General features: G+C 48.9%; 1 non-coding gene across 1 annotated transcript; it reads left to right on the top strand.

Moving 5' to 3' along the window:
• Positions 1-5,239: 5,239 nt before the first annotated feature.
• LOC119920296 lies at positions 5,240-5,377 on the top strand. The gene has a single exon (XR_005448052.1). It is a non-coding gene; the product is annotated as a small nucleolar RNA SNORA7 (small nucleolar RNA).
• The last annotated feature ends 589 nt before the right edge of the window (positions 5,378-5,966 follow it).

Below are 5,966 nucleotides of genomic sequence, written 5' to 3'. Positions count from 1 at the left end.
TGCTCTGCACACAGTAAGCGCTCAATAAATATGAGTGAAAGAATGAACAATCTGGGAAACTCTTTCAACTCAACAGACTTCAGGCACCAGCCAAAGTCCTAGAGACAGTCACTCAGGAACTGCTGCATGTGCCCTAGAGGCACAAATCTAAAACACCAATCAGTTAATCAATCGATAGTGTTTATTGTGCAGATACTTTGTGCAGAGTACTGTACTAAGTGCTTGGGAGAGTACATTACAACGGAATTAGCAGACACATTCCCTGCCCATGTTGAGCTTACAGTCTAGAGGGGGAGACCAATGTTACTATGAATTAAGTAAAATAAGTAATTTATAATACATAATTTAAAAATATGTAAATATATGTTTCACCTAACCAGCCAGCCAATCCTGGGGACAATCCACCTACACACTCATTCACCCAAAGCTCCGGAAAGCTCAGAGGGACTCGTAAATGTTGGGGCAACATGGAGCTTGTGGGAGGTCTATGAGCTGCCAATGGTGGGCTTTCATTGACCCAAGAGACTCTGGGTCACAAGAGAATCCTCTGCTTCCTCTCCTCTTGGTTCAAAAAATATCAGCAATGGCAAAAAGAACCCGGGTCATTTTTTTTAATGGTATTCATTAAACATTTACTATGTGCCAGGCACTGTACTAAGCACTGGGGTAGATACAAGCTAATCAAGTTGGACACAGTCCTTGTCCCACATGGGGCTCACAGTCTTAATGCCCATTTTACAGATTAGGTTAACTGAAGCTCAGAGAAGTAAAACAACCTGCCCAAAGTCACACAGCAGACAAGCAGTGGAGCTGGGATTAGAACCCAGGTCCTTCTGGCTCCCAAGTCTGTGCTATATTAGGCCATGATGCTTCTCAATTCATGGAGAGCTTGGGGGTTACATGAACCATCTTATCCATTGTGTTGAATTCATTCATTCAATCATCATCATCATCAATCGTATTTATTGAGCGCTTACTGTGTGCAGAGCACTGTACTAAGCGCTTGGGAAGTACAAATTGGCAACATATAGAGACAGTCCCTACCCAACAGTGGGTATTTATTAAGTGCTTACTTAATAAGCATTCAGAGGACTGCACTAAGCACTTGGGAAAGTATAATACAACAATAAACAGTGGCATTCCCTGCCCACAATGAGCTCAGAGTTTAGATGACTGAGGGGCTACCACCCTGGTTAGAAGGAAAGACAGCCCATCCCTCTAGACTCGTTATGAGCAGGGTACATGTCTGCTAATTTTGTTGTATTGTACTCTCCTAAGCTTTTAGTACAGTGTTCTGCACATAGTAATCGTTCAACAAATACCATTGATTGGTAGTTGATCCCTGACTAGAAGACTGTATCCTGGGGACCCCACCATTTTACCGTTCCCCCAGTCAACCGAACGATGGCATTTATAGAGCACTTTCCATGCCCAGAGCACTACTCTAAACACTAGAGAGAGCACAGTCCAACAGAGTTGGTAGACACGTTCCCTGACCACAGTGAGCTTGCACTGTAGAGACTGTAAACTCTAAGTGCTCTATTTCTGTTATTGGAGATGGAATCCAGGGCTGGATGGGCTATTGGCCAGACCTAATCATGGCGCTGCTTCTGGGGCTGAAGGTCTCCTTGGAGACTCGGTGAGAATCCTTCATCAGGGATTTTTTTCCAATAGCTCAATCTCCCGCCCCAGTTGCCGGGCTGTTTTGTGAAACAACCCTTCTCGAGGACCCCAGGAATCTGAACCATATGGTGTGTTTGTTTTGCCTTCTGCCGTTTCCTCCAGACTCCCCTCCTTTGGCTCATTGTTGCAATTACAGCTTCTAAGTATAAACTCGAAGCTGTAGCTCCACTAGCTTTGTGGTGAGCCCGTGGACAAATGGGAAATAAACAGCCCAGAGAATTTTTGGCTTCGGAGCTGATTGGCACGATGGTGCTGCTGGACCAGGGGACGATAGAAGAATTTGATGGAGGAGCTGTGACTCTTAGACTCTGAACCGCTAGAAGCCCGAAGCTCTGCTTTTTAAGCCTAGAGATTTTATTTTATCCCTGTCCTTGTCTTTCATGTTGATTTTATGTTCTTATTGTTTTTTTTTTCTTGTTTTGTGTCCATTGCAAGCTCCTCTTTATTCTTAGACTGTGAGTCCCTTGAGGGCCAGGATCCTTGTCTAATTCTTACCTGTGCATTCTTTCCCAGCGCTTAGTAGAGTCCTTTCACCCAGAAAGGGCTCTACCTTGTAACCTCCCCCGCACTTAGAACAGTGCTTTGAACATAGTAAGCGCTTAATAAATGCCATCATTATATAAGTTCAGTTACTTCTACTAATAATTGTGGTATTTGTTAAGCATTTACTATGTGCCGGGCACTGTACTGAGCACTGGGGTGGATACAAGATAATCAGGATGGACACAGCCCCTGTCCCACGTGGGGCTCACAGTCTCAATCCCCACTTTACAGAAGAGGTAACTGCTACTACTATTACTAAAAGATTCATTTTGGGGAGTTTCTCCTCCAAAGAAGATTGTCTCGAGTGGACTAGGCCAGTAGAGAGAATATTTCCTCTCAAGCAGATGGAATTGCCGATCCAGAGTAAGGAAAATCTGAAATGAAGACCCTCCTCACCACAATGGAAGACTCTGGCCTTCCCTTTGCCTCTGTTTCCTAACCAGAGGAACACTCAGTGGGGAATGATGGGGGGGGGGGGGGCGGTGAAAAGAGGGGGAGATGCCGGAAGGGGTTGTTTGGGATTCGCAAACTTGTCTCTCAGGATGTCAACAGATCTGTGAATTTTGGTATGAAGCCATCAGGGCCTCTGGAAAAGCAGTCAGGACTTTAAGTCTGCTAGCTGGGGGGGGAGGCTGTCCAGGCCTTGCTCTTCCTCCTCCGGCCCGGAGGCGGCGTGATGCTGGGCTTTGGCATGAGAGCTGCAGAGGCCCCTGTCCCCCTCTCCTGGCAGTTCCCATCTCAGCTGCCATGGGTCATGACTCCACAGGGGGGACTGAGGGACCAGAATTCCACCTCAAGCAGCACCTGGTGACTGCAAGACTGACTTCCCCTAATAGTGATAGTTGTGGAATTTAAGTGCTTACTGTATGCCAAGCACTGGACTAAGCCCGGGGATAGATACAAGATACGAGAAGCAGCATGGCCCAGAGGATAGAGGATAGGCCTGGGAGTCAGAATGTCCTGGGTTCTAATCCTGCCTCTTCCACTTGTCTGCTGTGTGAACTTGGAAAACTCACTTAATTTCTCTGAGCCTCAGTTGCCTCATCTGTTAAATGGGGATTAGGATGATAAGCCCCATGTGGGACAGGGACTCTGTCCCATCTGATTGACTTGTATCTACCCCAATGCTTAGTACAGTGCCTGGCACATAGTAAGCATTTAACAAATACCACAATTATTATTCTTAATAAGACAATTAGATTGAACACAGTTCCTGTCCCACAAGGGGCTCACAGTCTAAGGGGGATGGAAAACAGGTATGAAATTCCCATTTTACAGATGAGGAAACTGAGGCAGAGAGAAGTTGAGGACACCCAGGACACCCAGAAGTTGAGGACACCCAAGGACACCCAGAGGAGCTAGGATTAGAACCTGGGTCTTCTGACTCCCAGACCCCTGCTCTTTTTACTAGGCCACATGACTAACCCTTCCCTCTACTGAGGAGACATGATTTCTCTATCACTCTCTGATTCTCTCTGCCCTTCTCTGCCTGTCTGCCTGTCTCTCTCTCTCCCAGCCACCCCCAGAACAAAGTTCCTCCCTGCTCTGTGACTCTCTCTGGTCAGGAGGCAGCACTGAGGAACTCTGCCCCGGGAAGACCTGTGTCCTTGTCCCTGTCCCAGGAGCCTCCAGCTGAGCCCATTCATTTCTTCTGAAGCTCATCCATTCATTCAGTTATATGCATTGAGCCCTTAAAGTGTGCAGGGCACTGTACTAAGCGCTTGGGGGAGTACATACAATATTACAATAAGCAGACACATTCCCTGCCCACAATGAGATTACAGTCTCCAGTGGGGCTTCTAACTCTGCTGCCCTCCAAGTCCGCGTCCTGGCCTCTGCTCACCCTGGCCCCACCCTGTCACTCCAAGGACTCGCTGCCCAACCCAGAGACCCCTGGGGCTGAAAGGCTCAGCTCAGGAGGGAAGATGAGGGGACAGAATCTCCCATTCATGGACTCCTGGAGCAGCCGGCCAGGCCTGGGGCATCTCAGAAATGCCATGTGGCCCAGCCCTTGAGCCCCTCAGACTCCCAAAACACCTTGTTCCTATCCACCTCATAGAAAATGGGTCCCCAGAATCTGACTGGGCTCTCTCGATGGACTCTGACAGGTCATGAGGCAAGGAAGTGTTTCTCCTGGGGAAGCTAAGATGGCCACTCCTGGAGGCCATGGCAGGCACAAGGGGTTCAGTGATAGGTTTGCTTCCTGAGGACTGAGGTGACCCAGGGCAGTCTGGTCCCAGCACTGATGGCCTTTGGCCACAGCCCAGGAGAGTTGGATGTCAAGTGTTTCTGGTTGATCTCTCAGCCCTGGTCACAGCCTGGGCCTTGGTGCCAAGGTCAGGTCCCTTGTGACCTCTGCTGCCTCTGCTGTGGCTCCAGCTGGGGCCACTGCCCTGGTATCCATACCCCTCAACTTGCCCTGTGGCTCTCCCCTCTTGGATACCAAGGGTGATGGATAAAGAGCTCAAACCTTGGGCAAGTGGCAGCACTGCAGCTGGGCCTAATCATTAGCGTCAGCACTGTCTGGGCCCTTGTGGGCTGGGCCCTCTACCCTGGGCTTTTGGGCTGCCACAAGAAGGAAAAGGCACTCTCTCTGACTTCAGTAGCTTACAGTCTAATGGGAAGAAAAAAGGCCCACCCAGATACTCTGCCTGCAATCAATCCAATGATGTTATTTACTGAGCATCAAGCAGGGGCAGAGTACTGAACTAAAAACTTGGGAGAGTATAACAGTCCTTTAGACTGTAAGATCACTCTAAGCAGGGAATGTATCTGTTATATTGTTATACTCTCCCAAGCGCTCAGTACAATGCTCCATACCCAGTAAGTGTTCAGAAAATACGACTGACTGACCGACCGACTGACTATAACAACAAAGACACAGGCCTTCCCAGAGGGTGCTTGCAGTCTAATGGGGGAAGATAAGCAGACATAAATTGCCCAACGTTTGGCAGGTAAAGCAATGAGAGAATAGAGTCAACAGTTTCCTAATTGACCAGCTAGATGACAGGTCCCCCTCTCAGGACTGCACCTGGAGAGTTTCCAGTACTCTACCAGTTTCGGCTACAGGAGGGAGAGTCAAGTAGAGGCCTACCCATTCCATTACTAGCTTGAGCAGTGGCTAGCGAGTGAAAGGCAATCTGCTACAAGTCAAAACTCACCCATGCTGAGCAGCAGAGGCATGGGAAAGAGTCAAGGGAGAAGACTAGAGTTTACTTAGCAGAAGGCGGTAATGGTAAACCACTTCTGTATTTTTACCAAGAAAACTCTACGGATACACTACCACAACGATTGCGGATGGAGAGCGGGGCGTTCTGGGAGAGATGTGTCTGTGGTGTCGCTAAGGGTCGGAAATGACTCAACGGCAAAAGACAAGATGGTAGTTGAATAATTAGATATTCCTGAGGGCTCAGTTGGCCGAAGGGGTAACATAACCAGGAAGGTGAGGGATTGGTTAGTGATCTGTGCATTTCCCCAGTCCCTCCTTCTTCTCCAATTGGCTGGGGGAAGGAAGCCGAAACCAAGCTAGGCCATTTGGCAGGGGGCACAGGATGACAGACGACTGTAGGTCCCTGGGGTGGCAAACAACCCTCTCCGCTCCCACTGCTGAGGCTCCAAGAAGCTCGCCGCACCAAGACAGCGGGGCCTGGGATGTGCTGGCCATCATTACTGGACTGACGTCCCGCAGACCACACGTCCCCACAAGGGACTCAACCGGGGCCAGCCAGCGTAGGAGTTCC

This window comes from Tachyglossus aculeatus, chromosome X1 (genome assembly GCF_015852505.1).
Source record: "Tachyglossus aculeatus isolate mTacAcu1 chromosome X1, mTacAcu1.pri, whole genome shotgun sequence".
NCBI classification, from domain to species: Eukaryota; Metazoa; Chordata; class Mammalia; order Monotremata; family Tachyglossidae; genus Tachyglossus; species Tachyglossus aculeatus.
This window is presented reverse-complemented; position numbering and strand designations above follow the sequence as displayed.